The sequence below is a fragment of the Marmota flaviventris genome, chromosome X (genome assembly GCF_047511675.1).
Source record: "Marmota flaviventris isolate mMarFla1 chromosome X, mMarFla1.hap1, whole genome shotgun sequence".
Classification (NCBI taxonomy): Eukaryota; Metazoa; Chordata; class Mammalia; order Rodentia; family Sciuridae; genus Marmota; species Marmota flaviventris.
Genome location: NC_092518.1, coordinates 32970780 through 32989391, shown reverse-complemented (window position 1 = coordinate 32989391; position 18612 = coordinate 32970780). Strand labels below are relative to the sequence as shown.

At 53.7% G+C, this 18612-nt stretch overlaps 1 long non-coding RNA gene across 2 annotated transcripts; it reads right to left on the bottom strand.

Annotated features, from left to right (window-relative positions):
- Window positions 1–7205: 7205 nt before the first annotated feature.
- On the bottom strand, window positions 7206–8799 carry LOC114086075 (uncharacterized). 2 transcript variants are annotated; one of them, XR_003581587.2, is made up of 2 exons: window positions 8713–8799; window positions 7206–7589 (listed from the first exon to the last, which is right to left on the bottom strand). It is a non-coding gene; the product is annotated as an uncharacterized lncRNA (long non-coding RNA). The 2 variants fall into 2 exon arrangements; XR_003581586.2 differs by lacking the exon at window positions 8713–8799 and adding an exon at window positions 8518–8703.
- Between the last annotated feature and the right edge of the window lie 9813 nt (window positions 8800–18612).

Sequence of the window (18612 nt, the reverse complement as noted above, 5' to 3'; positions counted from 1 at the left end):
CCTCTACCAAGTCACGTGAATGGTGTGAATTAGTGATGTGATGAGAGCAAGGACAGCTTGCGGGACGTGCTTCATGGAGGTGGTGGCACTGTAACTGAGGACTGAAAGATGAGCAAGAGTTCAACAAGGGAGTTGAGAGGTATAGCGCATGCCTGTCATCCCTGCGACGGCTCAGGAGGCCGAGGCAGGAGGATTGCAAGTTCAAAGCCAGAGTCAGCAACACTGAGGTGCCAAGCAACTCACTGAGACCCTGTTTGTAAATAAAATACCAAATAGGGCTGGGGACATGGCTCAGTGATCGAAGGCCCCTGAGTTCAATCCCTGGTACAAAAAAAAAAAAACAAAGCAGACTTCAGCAAGTGACTAGGAAAGAGCAGGCATTCCAAGGAGAAGCAAATGCATCTGCAAACAATTGTTCACACCTGTGGGGATGCCCCATGCCACCCTAGAAGGCACCCGAGAAGACTTCCCAAACACAATGAGGACTTTCCACAGCGCCACCTGAGGGTGTTCTCCAGACCCCAACGCTCTGAAGCATGCTCAGGTGGCCACCATATTTGACTTCCAGAAATGATCTTTAGCTAATGAGGAATGAGAACAGTGCTAAACTGGGGCCGTTTCACTCCCTCTGGAGAACCGGATTGTTAAATATTCTGAAAATTTGCAAGCCAATTGTGAAATGGCTGGTGGCCTGCCATCAGCTCCGGTGGGAATATTTATACAGTGGCAATTGGCAAACACTTCTCATTGGGTCTTCTTTTGTGCTTCCCTAAAGCTGGTTTAATGCCAGGTGCAGTAGCGCACGCCTGTAATCCCAGTGGCTCTGGAGGCTGAGGCAGGAGGATCATAAGTTCAAAGCCAGCCTCAGCAATTTAGCAAGGCCCTAAGCAACTCAGTGAGACCCTGTGTCTAAATAAATAATAAAAAGGGCCGAGGAGGTGGCTCAGTGGTTAAGCAGCCCTGGGTTCAATCCCTGGTACCCAAAGGAAAAAAACACTGATTTTCCAGAATACCCCTGGATGGAAGTTGGAAGATAAATAGTCCCACTACCTTATCCCTCTCCAGGACAGTCCTGAAGGGTGTGCCATACTGGATTCCAAAAGGTCACCAGCAGGATTGAGGCCCCATTGCCACCATCAGCAAGTGACCCGCTCAGTAATGCAGCTCTGCTAGCCATTTCCCCTCCCTGTCTCAATTCCCGTTCCCTTGCTGTGTTCTGGAGGTCACCTCTCTTATGCCCCATAATCCTTAGCTCAAGGTCAGCTTTTAGAGATACTCAAATTAAGACAGGCGTTAAAGTAAGAGATGGCAAGCCTGGCGCATTAGGAGAGAGCAGGAGGGTGATTCAGGAGCAGCATGCCAAGGACAGGAACTTACTCAAGGTATCTCAAGGTCTTCAAATAATTTAATTGGGGAAAGAATCAGGTTTGCATTTGAGAAATATCACCGGGGGCCAGCCATGGTGTATATTCCCAGTGGCTCAGGAGGCTGAGGCTGGAGGATTGGAGGATAGTGAGTTCAAGGTCAGCCTCAGCAATTTAGGGAGACACTCAGCCATTTAGCAAGGAATGAGGATGTAGCTCCATGGTAAAGCACCCTGGGTTCAGGCCCCAGCACCAAAAACAAAAAAAGAAAGAAAACAAAACAAAACAGATATCACTGTGGGACTGTGAGACAGATGGCTGTAAAGGGAGCAAGACAGGAGGCCAGAGGACAGAAGACTGTGTCAGTGATAGCATCCCAGGAAGGAATGACGAGGGTGTCAGACAACCACTGTGGGTGCCATCCACATAGGACACAATGCAGCCCAGATCATAGATAGGACCTTGAACGTGGCCAAAAGGATAGGAGAGAAAGCCTAAGCGGAAATCAGGAAAGAAACCCAGAGGCAGAGGAGGAAGGCAGGCTATGAAGGAAAACGGGGGGGGGGGGGGGGGGGGGGGGGGGGGATGGGGGGGAGTGTCACCAAGGTCACAGGCCAGGGACAGATAAAGTTTTAGTACGTGTTGTAAATTTCTCATTCAATTCTTTTTTTTTTTTTTTTTGGCACTGAGTTGCTACCTTGCTTTTGCTGAGGCTGGATTTGAACTCACTATCCTCCTGCCTCAGCCTCTGGAGCTGCTGGGATTACAGGTGTGCACCACTGTGCCCAGATCTCACTGAATTCTCATAACAACTCTACATTAAATTCAGTGACCTTGTTGAATTTATTTATTACTTCTAATAGTTCCCTTGTAGGTTTTTTGGGATTTTCTGTGTGTACAACCATGTCATCTGCAAATAATGACAGTTCTCTATCAATCCAATCTGCATCCTTTTTTGTTTGTTTGTTTGTTTGGAAACTGAGGATTAAACCCAGGTGCTCATTACCTCTGAGCTACACCCTCAGCCCTTTTCATTTTTTTTTTTTTTTTTTTTTTGAGACAGTCTCAATAAGTTGCTGAGGCTGGCTTTGAACTTTCGATCCTTCTGCCTCAGCCTTACAAGGTGTGGGATTACAGGCCCAGCTTTTCTTGCTCTATTGCAGAGGCTACAAGTGCCAGTATAATAATGAATAGAAGGAGTGGTAGCAGGCATCCTTGTCTAATTCTTGATCTCAGGGAGAAAGCTTTCAATATTTTACCATTAAATACAATGTTTGTTGTGACTTTGGTTTATGCAGACCCTTTATCAGATGCAGGAATTCTATTCTCTTCTGAGTTTGCTAAATGTTTTGGATTTTTTCCCCCATGAATGGATGATGAATTGTATTTCTGGTTTTTCTTTGTGACCTCAGGAAAGTTACTTAAAGTGTAAACTGTACAATGACCTACTACTTTGGCACTAGAAATATCTGGCTTCAACTTCCAGCTGTATCGTTTTTGAGCTGTGACTCTGAGCAATTTAATTAAGTTTCCTCATATAGAAAAATAGAGATAATTATAGGAGTTCCCTCAGAGGACTCTGAGACTTTTTCTAAGTTCAAGAGCCCAAGAGGCCGGATTTGAACCAGGACTAGGGTTTGACATTCAAAGATCAGGAACTTGGCTCTCAGACACTCTGCAGAGGTGAATTGGTATTCCCCAAATCTTTCCATCCCTGCTCCCCACTCAGGATTTCTTGGAATACTGTTTTAAAACTTTTAAGACAGGTCTTACTAAGTCACACAAGGGCCTCGCTAGGTTGCTGAGGCTGGCTTCGAACTTGTGATCCTCCTGCATTAGCCTTCCGAGTCACCAGGATTATAGCCATGTACCACACTACTGGGCTCTTGGAATACTCACAATGTTCAGTAATGCATCTGAGCTTCCCCATCCATGTGGTGGCACTTGGCCTTCTCCCCCAGGACTAAAAGGCACAGATGTTGGAAGTGATAGCCAGTTACCCCTCATGGCCCCTGCCTGCTGCTCTTCATGCCCTTATGTGGTCCCCTGACTTTGAACCTGGGTGGGTTTGTGACACTGAACTAAGGGAATCAGCAGAAGTGAACTATATGCCTAGCGTAGCTTCAGTCTGGGCCTTCCAGAACACTTTGTAAGACTTGGCCCACGAAGCAAGAAGTCCTGCCATCCTAAGACCACCATGCTAGACAGGCCCCAGTTGAGAAGCACATTTTCCAATTCCAGTTGGGCTCAGCCTTCTCGTCTTCCCTTCCAAAGCACCACACGTGGGCATGAGGCTGACTTAGACCCTCTAGCCCAGCATGCCCACCACCTGATTCCACAGCTGCCCCAGGAAACCCACGGGAAAGAGTGAACCCTAGTCCTGTCCCAATTCCTGACCCGCAGGGTCATGAGATAGACTACATGCTTACTATTTGAAACCACTAAAGGTTTGTTCACTGTGCCATCCCGGAAAACTAGAATATTTACCGTATAGTTTTAGTTTTTAATCATGAAAACGCACTTAGCAAGCCTATCCGGTGCTCACCTGTCTTGATTGACCCTATTCTAACCACTGGCTATAACCAGATTCAAATAAATAATATTTAAGTATTAAGAAAAAAAAGGCACAGTGGGGCACCCCTGTACTCCCAGTGGCTAGGGAGGCTGAGGCAGGAGGATCTGTGTTGGGAGCCACAGCCAAGTCGGAATGGCCCCTGGCATTTTGCCAGAAGTAATGGTTGAGAGGGAGCCATTAAGATGATGATGGATTGATTCAATTGTATATTAGACCTTTACTGTCCGGTATAGGGCGGCTCTTGCTGCCTCAGGTGCCCTCTACTTTGGAGTTCCCGTTGAGTTCTCGCGGGGTTCCGAGAGTGAGTGCGGGCGCAGCCCGGTGGAGTGGGAGAGAGTTCCCGGGGAGTGTGCTTGGAGTGCTGGTGGAGTTCGGAATCCCCTGAGAACTCAACGGGAACTCCAAAGTAGCGGGCGCCGAGGCAGCAAGAGCCGCCCCATACCAGACAGTAAAGGTCTGATATACAATTGAATCAATCCAGCATCATCTTAATGGCTCGCCTCTCAACCATTACTTCTGGCAAAATGCCAGGGGCCATTCCGACTCGGCTGTGGCTCTCAACAGATCTGGAGCTCAAAGCCAGCCTCAGCAAAAGTGAGACACTAACCAACTCCTGAGACCCTATCTTTAAATAACATATAAAAAGGGCTGGGGATGTGGCTCAGTGGTGGAATGCCCCTGGGTTCAATCCCCGGTACCAAAAAAAAAAAAAAAAAAAAATATATATATATATATATATATATATATATATATATATATATATATATATATATATATATATAAAATAAATAAATAAGTAAATAAATGAAAGAAAAGAAAATAGCAAGAGAAGGCAATCATTTCAGTTTAAATTTTCTGCCTTGAATCTTCCTACTAAGAAAAAGGAGCAAAAACAGATAATCTTCATAGTAACCTATAATGTTACTACTAACATGTCTGATAGGCATTTTTTTTTTTTTTTTTTTTTGGTGCTGGGGATGGGACCCTGGGCCTTATATGGGCCAAACACTGTACTACTCAGCTACATCCCCAGCTATTTTTTTTTTTTTTTTTTGGAGACAGGATCTTGCTAAGTTGCCCAAGCTCCAAGCTGGCCTCAAACTTTCCATCCTCCTGCCTCAGCCTCCTGAGTAGCTGGGATTACAGGCCTGCACCACTGGGTATGGCCCATGTTTTCTTTACTGCCTGTCATGCTGGGGATGGCACCCAGGCCTTGCATGTGCTGGGTAAATGCTGTACCACTAAGCTCTACCCCTAGCCCCTTTTCTTCCCTTCCTTACTGCTTGGTTCAAGCAGTGAATGCAATGACTGGTGGAAGAGATTTTAAAAAAGAAGAATTAAACCAGGCACTGCGGCTCCTTTCTGTAATCCCAGCTACTTGGGAGGGTGAAGCAGGAGCATCACAAGTTCAAGGCTGGCCTGGGGAACTTAGAGACACCCTGTTTTTAAATTAAAAAATAAAACGGGCTGGAGATATAGCTGGGTTGCATCCACAGCACGGCAAAAAGAAAAATAAAAAATGACGGAGATGAGTCTGAATAGAGAGGTTTAACTATTCATCAAAAAGCCCGTAAGGATCTGAACTAAGGCACTTAGATGAGGAAGAGGCCAGGAGAGATGTTAAGGCAGTGGAACCCACAGGGTCTGACAGGAGGGCTCACATTCTGTACCTTTTGTGTGTCAAGCAAAGTAGAATGTAAGTTCCATGAGGACAGGGACGATGGATGTCTCCTTTGCTTACCATTGCATGCCAGGCCTGGCACGAGGTGGGTGACCGACAAATGTCCAAGAAATGAATGAGAGTCTAGGATGTACTCAGTAATAAGAGTGCTGGCCTTGTATGCGTGAAACCCTAGGTTCCAATTCCAAGGCCACACACACACACAACACACACACCGAAAAAACCAAAAAAATAGAAAAATAAGATGAATGCATGAGATGGGCTTCATAAATCCTTTGAAGGTTTTACTCCTAACCAAGAGCAGACTCAACAATCCCCAAAACCCAAAGGGGGAATGTTCTCTCTGATATGCGGATAACACACAATAAGGGGGGGAGGGAAATACAGAAGTGCTTTCTTTGGCTTAGACCAAGGGGACTGAAGGGAAGGGGGTGGGAATAGGAAAGACAGTGGAATGAACTGGACAGGACTTTCCTGTGTTCATATACGAATACGCGACCAGTGAAACTCCACATCATGCACAACCACAGAATGGGAAGTGATCCATGTACGTGTGATATGTTTAAATACACTCGATTGTCATGTATATCTAAAAAGAACGGGCTCAAGGGGTCAAGAACATCCACACCTTGAGGGCTCCTGTCCGCAGGGAATGGTTCTCAAGTGTGCCTTCTCTTGCTCTGTTCTACCTGCCTGTGCCCAACCATCCCCATGCTCAGATTCAGCCTGAGGCTTCTTGGGGCCTGGAGGAGGAGAGGCCCAGGAGTGCCAGCTATTCCCAACTCTGGGTCCAATGTGACTCGCAGGCTGAGTTAGCGCCACTCTTTCCACAACATCACTTCCTCTGCAGCGTGAGAAAAGAGGAAGAAAACTGGCTGAGTGACTCTCCTCTTCCCCCAGGGAAAGCACAAAGCTGTTGGAAACAATAAAAGCAGGCCCATGTAAAGGGGAGACTTTTGTCTGTACAGCCAGGGGTTGCTGCTCTGGTGACTTCCTGCAGGGACATTGGGCAGCTTTGCAGATAAATAAATGCTCACATTCAGAATGATCAGCCTAGAACACTTCCATGAGCCTTCTCTCCTCCCCAGGCTGTACACAGATAATAAATCAAATTAGCATCCCGAACCTCCCGATTAGTGTCACTTGCTACCAGTCTCTTCTGCACACAGGGTGCACAGGATGAGAGTGTTCTCAGCTACAATCCAGCGATGCAGGATTGAGGCCTGTGGCCTTCTTGGATATCATGGGATGCTTCTAACGTGATGTGGCCTCAGGCTGAGGTCACAGGATCCTACTGGTCACTTCAGAGCAAGCTATAAAAGACGCAGCTGACAACCCAGCCTTGTAATCCAGATTGGGTTGTAACTGAGAGAAAATACACATTTTCATTTCTTGGTCAATAATCATAGGAACATAAGCCAAGCTAGACAACTGTCAGAAAGAGAGGGAGGAGGTGGGGAATGAGCCAGAGAGGAGAAGGAGGAGGAGGACGGATTATGGCAATAATCAGAAACAGAGAAGAAGCATTTTTCCTATCCCATGCTCTCCTAGTATAGGGAACTTAAACCACAGTAGTCAACAGATGTTGGATGTATCAGACTGGAAAGTTTACTTTCAGGTGATCCAAAGTGAAATTTGTCCTCATTTCAGATTACTGGATTAGTGACACAGAAGGGACAACTGGGGAGGTTTAGAAAACCCAGGGGGGTGGGGTGGGGATAACAGTGTGGTACCAAAATACATTCTATTGGCCCATCCAAATCGAAGAATGTTTTTTAATCTCATCCTCTTGGGCCACAGGAAGTGGCAGTCGGCATGGAGTACCAGTGGCAGCTCTCCAAATCACAGATGTGGTCCCACTGACCGGCATCACAGGGCTGTCCGTTGGAGTGGACGGCGGCCTTCCTTGAGATGTGACCTCACAGCTGGCGAGGGTTGCCACTCCGAAGCAAGCTGCACCGGGTGGTCCCTGAATTGAAAAATAACCACTGAGCTGTTAAGCCACGCTGTCCCACTCCAGGCTTGTCCCAGAGAAGCCAATGAACCCCGTCTGGCAGGTTCCCACTCCTCCCTCTTGAATTGCTTCAATTGCAGTTCCAGGCTGCCTGGCCCTGAGCAAAAGCAGAAAGGTGGGGGGAAATGGCTGAGACCAAGTAGCAGCTGCTTCAGGTATGTGCCCCGGCAAGTTCAAATGCTTGCCAGGCTGATTGGCTAGGAGGGAGGGGGGGACGAGGTTAATATATTTTTTCATAAAATTTCCTGTTACCTCCCAACACTCAAAAAACAAGTAAGTTTTTATAAGGGTAGGACAATCCTCGTAGAAGGAGCAATGGTTAGGACTTTCTCTAAAAATCACTTGCCATCAATGATTCTGTCAATCAGTTATTCAGACACCCATTCATTCCACATATTTATTGAGTGCCTACTATATGCCAAAGTGCTCCAGGCCAAATACACAGCCCGCAAGTGGACACCAGGCTTTCTAGATGAATCTGTACTTTTGATACCAAGGTGAATACTTACAGCACACCACAGCTGTACTAAGCCACCCTAAACTCTGAGAAACCCAGGTTCCAATTCTCATCAAGTCCCAACTCGCTGGGTAACTGAGCAAGTAACGTAACTTGCCCTTTTCCCCATGCCTCAATTTCTTGATCAGAGCGTGGGAGTGGGAGCTACCATTATTACTTTGCAAAATCCCCTGGCCGCAGTTCGGCCTGGTGCTACCGACCACCGCCTGGTGCTATTTCCGAAGCCGGCCAGGCCCTCCGCCGTTGACCCTGGAAATCAGGTCGCACTAGACAAGGCGGCATGTGCGGGGCGCGTCGTGGAGAGGGGGGTCCTTTGCGCGCGGCTGCTCGCGCTCCCCCAGGGCCTCGGAGAGTCTAAAAACTCACTTCGGAGGAAGGGAAGGAGCGTGAAGTGGCCCTTTTTCGATCGGAGACACCCCCTCCCGGAGAAGCCACCCCCTCCCCCAGCCCAGCGCGGAGTGAAATCTTAGAAGCCGCTGCAGGGCTGGGGCGGCGTGCGGAGTCGGTGGAAGCCGGAGCTGGTCGGCCCGAAGGTCAGCGAGTTGTTTTGAGTTCTCGTACCCGGAAGGGGGGGCAGGGAGGAGAGGACGCCGGGGCCCGAGAGACCCCGCGTCAGAGCCGAAATTGTTTGTGCTCCGGAACAGGCAGCTCAGCGGAAGCCGCGACGGGGGCGGGTCACGTGCGGCGGTGGCGGCGCAGCTGGCGGGGGAGCCGGGCTGGGACCGGGGCCGGGCCGGGCGGGGGTGGCGCGGGGCGGCGGCTCTCGCAGCCCCAGGTGGAACTGGAGTAGTCGGGGCGCTGGGAGCGAGCGGCGCCCCGAGCTCGGAGCGAGGGAGGCGCGCGAGTTCCGAGGGGCGGTGTGGGAGCCGCGCGCTCGGAGCTCCGCGCGGTGCGGCCCAGGAGGGACGGGGAGTCGCCGGGGGGAGGGGACGGAAGCGGGCCCCCCAGGCAAGAGTGGAATCCACGCGGAGGCTGCGCGGGCGTCTGCACCCCCAGAAGGGAGGCGCCGCTCTCGTAGTAGCCGGCCTTGTTTTCTTCTTGCACGCAAATCCCGGAACGACCGGAACCGCCATCCCTGCCTGTGTCCCAGGGGCGCCCCACTACGGATGGGGGAGGTGCGGGAGTCCCGCAGGGCTACTCCAGCAGGGACCCGCCGAGGCCGGGAAGGGCTGCCCGGGTGGCTCCGCGGGGTGCGGACCACAGCGGTGGTGCACCCAACCCATTCGCGCCCCCTTCTCCGGAAGAGCGCGCGAGGGAAGACCCGGACTGTCTCGGGGGGCCTCCGCAGGCGTGTGGGGGTCCGAGGGAGTGCAGTGCAGAAACCATCGGCCCCACGGTTTACACAGGGCTGGACTCGAGCCTGGCGGGGCTGGTCCCACGCTTCCCCAAAGTGGCGCGCACTACTCCAGCGTGGGAAGGAAAGGACACAAACTTGGCCATGTGCCAGAACACTTGGGGACGCCTGACTTTGGAGTCCCCTCATTCCCCCAGGGATCTGAAACGTACTCCCCACTTCCTAAGAGTCCATGAGGCTCAGGTCCAAGGCCTGGGAAGAGTGGGAGAGTGTGGGCTGGCCTGGTATGGGACACCCAGCCACGTTCCCCTCGCGGGGAAGGCGCGGAACAGTTGTCTTGCAAAGTTTCTCCCCCATCACCACCACCATCCGAGGAAGGGCGGCTCTTCCGGAGGTGAGGGCGGGGAAAAGGCCTCGGAGCCGGGAGTGGTGCAAGTTCCTGAAGCTGAGACCCGGGCGCGCCAAAGGGGCCTGGGTCACCAGCGCATTCGTAATCCCAGACTGCTGCACCTCACTTCGCTGCAATGTCTGATCGGAGTCGCGGCAGCGGGTGCTGCGCAGAGTCTGGGACGCTTGGAGACGCCATTTGCATCCCCCCTCCCTCCTGCAGGTTGGCGGGGGCGGGGGTGTCGCCCGCCGCGGAAGCGTATTCCTGGCAGTGACACTGATTAGATGCTGTGTCGGTACGTGCACAGAATCGGGGTGGGCCTTCACCTCTCTTGTGCGCACACACTTTCTGTTGGAAAAAGTTGCGGGTTCCCCCCCTCCGCCCTCTCGCTGCACAGCTGCTGTCTCCAGGGCGGAATTAGGCGGGCACGTTTGCTCAGCCGGAGGGAGAGAGGATCGCGCCGGCGCGGGGAGGCCGCCGGGCCCAGGCCGCGAAAATCCAGCCCTGGCTTTGCGTCGAGCTGCTGAGTGCGGCGCTTACGCGCGCCCGGCCAGCCGAGGCCTGGTTTCCATCTGCCCCTTTTGCCTCCGTGTTAAGTGCGCCGGGGAAAACCCAACGAACCGTGCAGAACCCCTCGGAGGAGACCCACCCCCCCCCAGCCTGATCCTGACCGATGGAAAAAATGACAGTATAGGTCAGAGCAGGCTGCCCGCGAGTATTAATGCGGCCGCCTCCGTTCCCGGTGCTTGGGGAGGATGGGCGCCTCGCCAGGAAACCGCCGAAGGAGGAGCCATGAGGGCCGCCTGCCCCCTTCCAGGCTAGAAAACGTGGATTCTCAGAGGGACCAGACAAATGTGGTCGGACAGCTGCGGGAACTTACCCCAATTAAATACAGATTGCCCATGTATATTTCAAGCAGGATCAATCTTTTTTTCCCCCCAACCAAATGCACGTTGAGCAGTTAAAACAACAACAACAACAACACCGAGAACAGGTTAATCGGTAGATGCAACCCTTGCTCCCTTCTTGGTATTAAACATGTATGTAGGCGGTGCCGGGCTAAGCACCATTATTTTTGCATGGCCACTGTGTGCCCTGAGAAGGCAGGGTCCCCTTTGCGCTCCACCTTCGAGGACCTTTAATTAATAGAACTCGAAGAGGGGGTTATTTGAGTTGTAGTTTCTATTTGGAGGTTGTGTACTCCTGGCAAACTCCTGCCTGGGGTTGTTTGTACTTGGCTTTCATAGCCCACGTTTTTCTCTTGGCTTTTTCTTTTCCTGCCTACGTGCTGCAGGGTGCGGGGAGGAGGCTGCCGAGATGTGAGCTGCAGCCGCCCTCAGACTCTCACTTGCGCACCACGCGGCCTCCGAGGAGGGGAAATGTGAACTCTCCGGGTGGCGCTCGAGAACTGGAATTCGGATCTAGGACTGCGGACTTGTTTCGGAGGCTGGCCGGCCGCGGCTTGTGGGGGTCAGGGGCTGTAAAGGGGAAACCCCAGAGGTGACCCTGAGGCCTCTTGAGCAAACTGGAGGCGCCCGTGTTCTTTGTCTTTCTCAGGGTTGGACAGCCTGGCACTCGGTTCCGATAAGGATCTACTGAGAGCCAGAGCCGCACCGCCAGCACTTTTTAGTGATTAGGAGAACGCCGGTAGCGGTAGCCACACAAGGGAAGGGCCATTTGCGTTGTCTGTGAAAAGAAAAAGGCAGTCTCACCTAATGAATTATGGGTGACTTGGGAGAGGCCAGGCCGGGAGGGTGAGGCCCCCTTATGCCTATCTTTGCCCCGACGCTCCTCCCCATCTGCTGGAGATCCCATTTCAAAGGTAATGGAAAGCTTTTTGAAACTAGAAATTTGACCAATTCTGTTCACAGAAGCAGTATTTGCATCTGGGTGTCAGTAAAATGTGCTCACCAGCAGCAGCCCAGGGACAATGCCAGCCACCCGCCAGCACTGAAGCAAGTGTTAAACTCAGACCAAAGTACACCCCAGAGAACTTGACTTTTGGCCATCTTCTCCAAGAACCCAGTTACAGGAGATGGCAAATATCAAAAAGGGTGGCCTTGGAAGAGTAGGCTGAAGGTCCTGGAACCCAGTGTGGTTCCCTAAGGCTGCAGGGGGAGGGTTGTTGACGGTGCCCGATCCCTGAGGGAACTTGCCATTAATCCTGTCTAAAGGAGCACCACTTAAAAAGTACTCTCCTACATCACCGCGGCACACATTGGCCTTTAAGGGAAAGTCTGGCCCATTTTGCCTTAACTTTTCAGTGGGTGATAATAGTGGCCCTTCCTACCCTGGCTCCATATAGGTCTCCAGGAACTTGAACCCGGATGTGTTTCTTACTCCCTCCCCATCCAAAGGAAGGGAGTACCAAACCATAAAAACAAACACATGTAGCATTTTATTAGAGGCAGTGGTCCCAGCACTTTGTGTATTGAGGCATGTTATCCTCAGAACAACCCCAAGGTCCAGGACTCTTGAGCGGCTTGCTCAAAGCAGCAGTTTGGAACAGGCTCTGGATTGACCCAGAGCCATGTAGCTTCTTGGTGTCAGGCTGTGAAAGTGAGCTATTTGGGGGATGTTTTAAGGGGACTGATTGGACCCTGACCTTCCAAAGGAAAATATCATGGGAAGAGACCAGAAGGCCCAATGTTTGGCAAAGCATTGTTCCGGAGTGGTACAGAAGCACATTACTGTGGCTCCGCGGTACAGAAGGGATCAGGGAAGCAATCTCAAGTTCCCTGGGCCCACGTAGCTAGCATCCAGAGGTCCCGTCTACGGGGTGACTAGGGGCTGGGGGCTGCCGGCTGCCGATTGCCGAGGAGCTCCTTATTGCCGGGTGTCAGTGGTCCCGTGCGGCCGAGCTAAACCGCCGCCTGCAGGGGCGGCTGGTTCACGCTGGTCTTTGGGCTCCGGGCGCATCCCCCGGGCTCCTCCCACGGAGCTGGCCGGGCCCAGTGGCGCCTCCTGAAGCTCCAGGTTCCTCTCTGCCTCAGCCGCCAGCCCCCCGGGGCTGGAAAGCCCGGCTGCTCAGTCTGGGTTGGGCCGCTCAACACCTTGCCTTCCCTAACCCCGTGCCCTGCCCCCGCGCGCCTGCGTAGACACACAGTGGGTCCAAGCGTGCAGCTGTTTCCAGGCCTCCGCTTTCCCTTCCTCTTCCCTGCTCTGACGCTTTGAAAGCCCGCGGCCGTTGTGTGCCTTGCCAGGAAGAGTCTGGGTGGAGGGGCCGCGTTTCCCCCTCCCCCGCATCTGTGAACGCCCTGGCACCCTTGGGGTGCAGAGCCAGGCCTGTGGATCCCCATCTCCCGGAGAAGTGACGGCTGCTGGCGGGGACCTGTTCGCTCCGTGTTTCGCAGTGACCCGGGAGTCAGAGGGGAGGGCCGGGCCGCGGGGCCTGCGCGTGGATCAGGGGGCGGTCAATCCCCTCTCCCGCGAAGGCAGACTGGGCCTCCGGCCACGGCCAGTAGGAGTGTGCCCTGCACAGATTGCACTGGCCGCAGCTTGACACCCTAGCGTGCCCCGGGCCAGTGTGCACGTCCCCACCCCCGCAAGCCTTTGCCGAGCTGGCGAAGACCCGTGGATCTGCGGCTGGGCAGTGCAGACGTCCCGCTGCTTCGGCCACCGCCCGCCTTAGGGGGCCAGGCTGGCCTGGGGGCTGGGTGGCCTAGGCGCACTTGCCCGCGTGGAGACAGGCTCCGGGAGCCCGGGCTGGCCGCCGAGGCGAGGGAGGGAGCGCTGCAGCCCGCGCGCCTCAAGGCAGAACACACGCCTTTCCCGGAACCTTGAAACCCAGGGGAGCCGCTGCCATCTTCGCGTGACGAGCAGCGAGACGCCGGTGATTAAGTGTTTCTTTCCGGCTCCCTCCCCGGTTGCGGCTCTCCTCCTTTCCATAGGGCTGGAAGAATGAAACCCGGGGGAAAAAAACACACAACTGCGCTCCTCACTCGCTCTCCACGATCATCCTAGTCTCCCAGGGTGCACCCCCCGCCCGTACTCCACGCCTGGCCGAGGCGGGGGCCCCAGGGGCCACATGCCTTGGTTTCCAACCAAATCTTGAGATTTGATTTGGGCTTAGATCTCGAGTTTAATGGGGAAGGGGCACACTTTGCAGAAGTCACCGGACCCTCATCTTCTCATCCCCCCCTTGGGGATTAAGCCTAAACACAGGAATCCCCCACCCACACCCGGGACTAATCCTGCCTCGCCTCTTGGGATTAACTGGGCTCACAGGTCCATAAAACACTTCCGGCGCGGCCAGAGGGTCTGTATGCAGAAACACTTTAACACTGTCCTCCCAGGCCTGCAGTCGGAATTGACCTGGTGGTGGAGGGAAGTGAATAAACAGACGGTGGGTGAGGTTTGCAGGCTGTGGAAGGAACTGCCACAAGCGGGAGGGTAGCTCTGCTGGCAGACAGATCTCGGAAAAGGATGCAGCAATGACTAGATGACATTGACCTGGAGGAGGGTGGGTGCAGGCAGGATCAGGCAGATGTCACCTAGCTAGAATTCTAGCCCCTCTTCACTGAGGAAGGCTAGTTTCCAGAAGTGGGGGCGGGGCAGTCTCAATCTGTAAAATGAGAACAGTAACACTTCCCCTGCCCTCAGGTGGGTTTCGCAGGACCAGAGTGTCAAATAAATGTGGCCTGACCTGCCCACTTCACCGTGGTCAATGTTCAGTGTGTTAAATAGAATAGCTAGCTATTTGCTGATTTCGTAAATCTTAGTAAAACTAAGCCCTTACTCCAATTCATGCAAGAATGTTCGGGATAAAGTGAATCCAAAAGCAACCTAATGTTTTGAATCTCCTTTTCTTTTACATCGCTTCAAATGAAATTTCTGAAATAATGGGAGAATGTTCTAAGAAAACTCCGTGTCAAAATTGGGGGTTATGGGAACCAAAAGGGGTCTTTAAATAGGGTAAGTCACATTTTTTAAAAAAAGAAAACCTGAAGAAAAATATAATTACAAAATAGCTTCCTGGCTAGGTCCCGTTCTGTTAGCACGGAGAGCGGATGCCCTTAGATAGCCACACACCCCAGGACCCCGAAAGTAGGCCCTGACTCAGCCTCGCTCAGCTAAGTTCCAGGTGATGTTGGCTGAGGACAGCGAAGAGGGGCCCTGATTTGCTTAAAATGAATATCAGAAGAGCTAGGCCTGCCTCTGCCTCTGCCTCCGGAAAGCCCAGAGCTGCTAAAACTGTGTGTATGTGTGTGGGGGGGTGCCCGGTGACCTCCCTTCCCGCAGATGGACTCACGCAGCATGACTAGCCCCAGGAGGTGCCCGGGCACGCTGGGATGGAGGCCCAGGCCAGGCATTCGCCCTGCATGGTAGATTTGGAGCGGTAGGAGGGGGCTCCGGATGGACCAGCCTTCCTCTCCCGTCCCAGGCCCCGAGGCCTCGGGCTAGGTTAACCCGCCTCCACCCCACTGCCCCTCTCGCTGCTCGCTCCCGGCCTTGGCGGCCAGCCCGGATCCCGAGGCCTCCCCCGCCCCGCTGCCCCGGCTCTTCCCCTCGTGATTCATTTAGCAGCGGTGCTGAAAGCCTGTTTACCTCCGCAGCCCAGGGCGACTCGATCTGCGTAAAAAGCCCCAACGCCAGCGCCGACCAGTAGGGGGGGATTGTCCTATAGATTATTTCTCCTCCTGGTTTTTGTTTTGTTTTGTTTTGTTTTAAACCAGAAGGCTTGGTTGGAGAGGGGGGTGGGGTGGCGCGTTGCTGCTGTTTTTTAAAACACCGTATTTGAAAGAGAAACAAAAAGCCACACAAAAGCAGTTTAGGAGGCACTGAGGCTGTTTTTACATATAAAAAGTGCAGCGAATACCGAGGGGCCCCCAGCAGAGATCAGCTGAGTGCTTGGCCCATTTCGACAATTAGCAGTTAATGTGTTATCTGCCATCAGCAAACAAGTTTTGAGGCTCACAGGACACCGAATTCCTCCTGTTCCAGTTGACAGCGGTGTATTCGGACCGGTCGGGCACTTCTGATGCTCTTGGTTTCTCCTGGTGCAAATCCAACTCGGCCAACATGGGTTTCCCGGGTTGGTCAGACTAGAGTCAGAAAATTCTCCGGGGCGGTCTAGGAGTCTCGGCCTGCGTCACCCTTCCGACCTGAGCTGGTCTGTTGGGTTCAGATTTCTCCCTGTTGGTCTTTACCCCCTGACTTCGCGGTCCTCCTGATTTTCCACCTAGTGGGCCTCTCCATAAATGTGCAATGAATGGCAGAAACCAAAGTGAACCTGTCGGCCTGGAAGTCAGCCTGATGCACGGCCTCGCCCTTGGAAGCCCATTCGGGTGCCCCGAACCCCCGGGCCGCGGCAGCCTGCGCTCAGCTTCGCCCTGCGCGGCCCAGGGCAGGCGGGGGAGGCCAGGAGGCACGAAGCGCCTGGAGCCTGCGAGATGATAAATATTGCGCAGACAGCCCATAAATAATTTGCATTATGTTCAGCTGACAACGCAGGGCGATTAATTTTAATAGCTACATATTTGCCTGGGCTGCTGCTTTCGTAGGCCCCGTAATGAAAGGCGAGAGGCCGCCCTGGCTCCGTGCTCGTGGTCCCGGAAGGCAGCCCGGAGGAGCGGGAAGGCCCTCAGCGGTGTCTCCTCCAGGCAGCCCCCCGGGGAGTCCCCAGTCCCCGGGGGCCCTCCCTTGCCTTCCGCGCAGTGGAGGGATGGGGTGTGCGCGCTCCTCCCCAGCATCCCCGAGGCCTCGAGCAACAGGAGCCACCATAATGACACTGCACATTCGTCTGCGTGGGGAGAGCCACTTGTGGACGGGGAGACCCTCCCCGCAGCGAGGCGCCCCACCCGGCCCAAGTCCCAAGGGAACTCTGGAGGGGACTTCACGGTGCACTTTGGCTGGAGGGGAGGTGCTCGCGTTCACCGCCTCCGTATCGCCGGTGGGCCGCACCTCGGCCGAGGCTCTTCCGCCCTCCGGGAAGAGGCAAGAGGCCAAACAAAGCCCGGCCGCCCACGCGTCGCCTCCGCGCGTGTCTGGTCCAGAGTCCTCCCTCCCCGTCCCGCACCCCGCGGGAGGCCCCCTTAAGAGGCTCCCCGAGCTCCTCGTTGCAAAGGGCCGTGCACACGGAGGACGGAAGAAAGGCTTGGAGCTTTCTAAAGGAGGCGGCGGGGAGGGGAGCGCGGCGAGGAAGGACACGCGCAGCGGCCGCCGCGGTCCCGTGGTGGCCGGGTGCTCGCGTGTGCGTTCCGATGACAAAGCCCCGCCGCCGCCAGCAGGCTCCTGGCTGCCAGAGCCCTGGTGGGGGAGGGGAGGACGGGGAGGGGAGCCCTGACTGGCGTAGGTAGCGGGGACTGGAAGCTTCCCCGGAGAAGGAGTTCATTCAGGAGCCGTAGGAGGCCTCCGGGCCGGCCAGGTGGAGCCCGCCGGAGCCAGCACCTGTGTATTTTTCTTTTTGGAAACAGGCGAGCGCATCGACATTACCATATTTTAATTGCCTTTCGCAAAGGTCATCTCTAATTACGGGTTGCAATGGAGGCTGGGCCAAGGGGTCTGTAGCCCTTTATTGTGCGCGTGTGCGTGTGTGTGAGTGTGATATGTGTGTGCGCGCGCGTGTGTGTGCGTGCCGCCGAGACAATGCGCCTAGCTCTCATGGAAATGCCAATCCGAGGGTGTCCGTGCGCGCCTGCGAGACGGTCACGACGTGCTGGATCCACGCAGGCCCCGCTGCGTGCACAATGAAAGCCGAGCAGGCGGCGGAGGGCCGCGCAGACCCACGGGTTTTCTTTTTAGAAACGGTGGTGCGAAGAGACTCGCCAATAATAACACGCAGCAGGATTAAACCAGGGCGGGAAGGAGAAAACTGCATTTTCCTTTCTGGACTCGCAGACTGTGTTAACCCCTAGGATCCCCCAGGATCTTTTTGTGCCCACGTGGAGTCTAGCGTCGGGACAGGTGTGGGGTATGGGAGCCGCTGGGGACTGCTGGATGATGTTCCTGGTTAGCCACGTTATTTTCATATGAATCTCTTTCCTTCATTCAGCAGGCTTGTCAATTACAGTGACGTGGGACATCCTAAGCGATGTCCGTTTTATGGGAAAACCCAGCTAGTGGAAAAGAAGATAATGTTGAGTTTTTTTTTTTTTTTTAACTTTTGAAAGTCTGCATTTCCTTCTTTTTTTTTTTTTAATTAAAAAAAATTTATCACTTTCAGAAATCTTGCAGCAAAGCCTATTTGAGCTTCATGGGAGGGAGAAGAGTGGTGGGGAAGTAAATGAGAGTATTTTAAAGCCGGAAGCTAGTGGAGATCAATGAAGAGCTGTTGGTCAGGGCTGGGCAGCGGCTACTCTGAACTTGATTTTCTCAGAACGCCCCTGGCAGGTCTGAGCCCAGAGCTGTTTCTGCGAGTCCAGCCTGAGGAAGCCAGGGGCTGGGCTCAGGAGCCTGGGAGAGTTGGAGGGTCTTGTACTGGCCAGGCTTGCTGCTGGCCCCCACACCTGGCCTCGTGGCCTCTCCAGCAGTCAGCCCTGCCACAGCATGGCAAGGCCAGATGACTAGTCCAACCCTTCAAAGGGGCCTGGCTTTCTCCTTCCTGGTAATCATAACCAGGTGCACTGAAGGGTCTTTGATCTGAGGAAACCCAAAGTTCTCCACCAGGCTTCGAGGAAAGCCTGCTGAGGGGCTACCAGCCTGCTCAGCATCCCGGTCCCTGGACCCATTTTCCAGCTGAGCAAGCCTGAGGTTGCTGTCTCCATCTAGCCGCCTCTCTGGGGCCCAGAGCCAAAGAAATCTATCCAACCAAGGCAGCGTCTCCAAGGCAAGCAGGTTC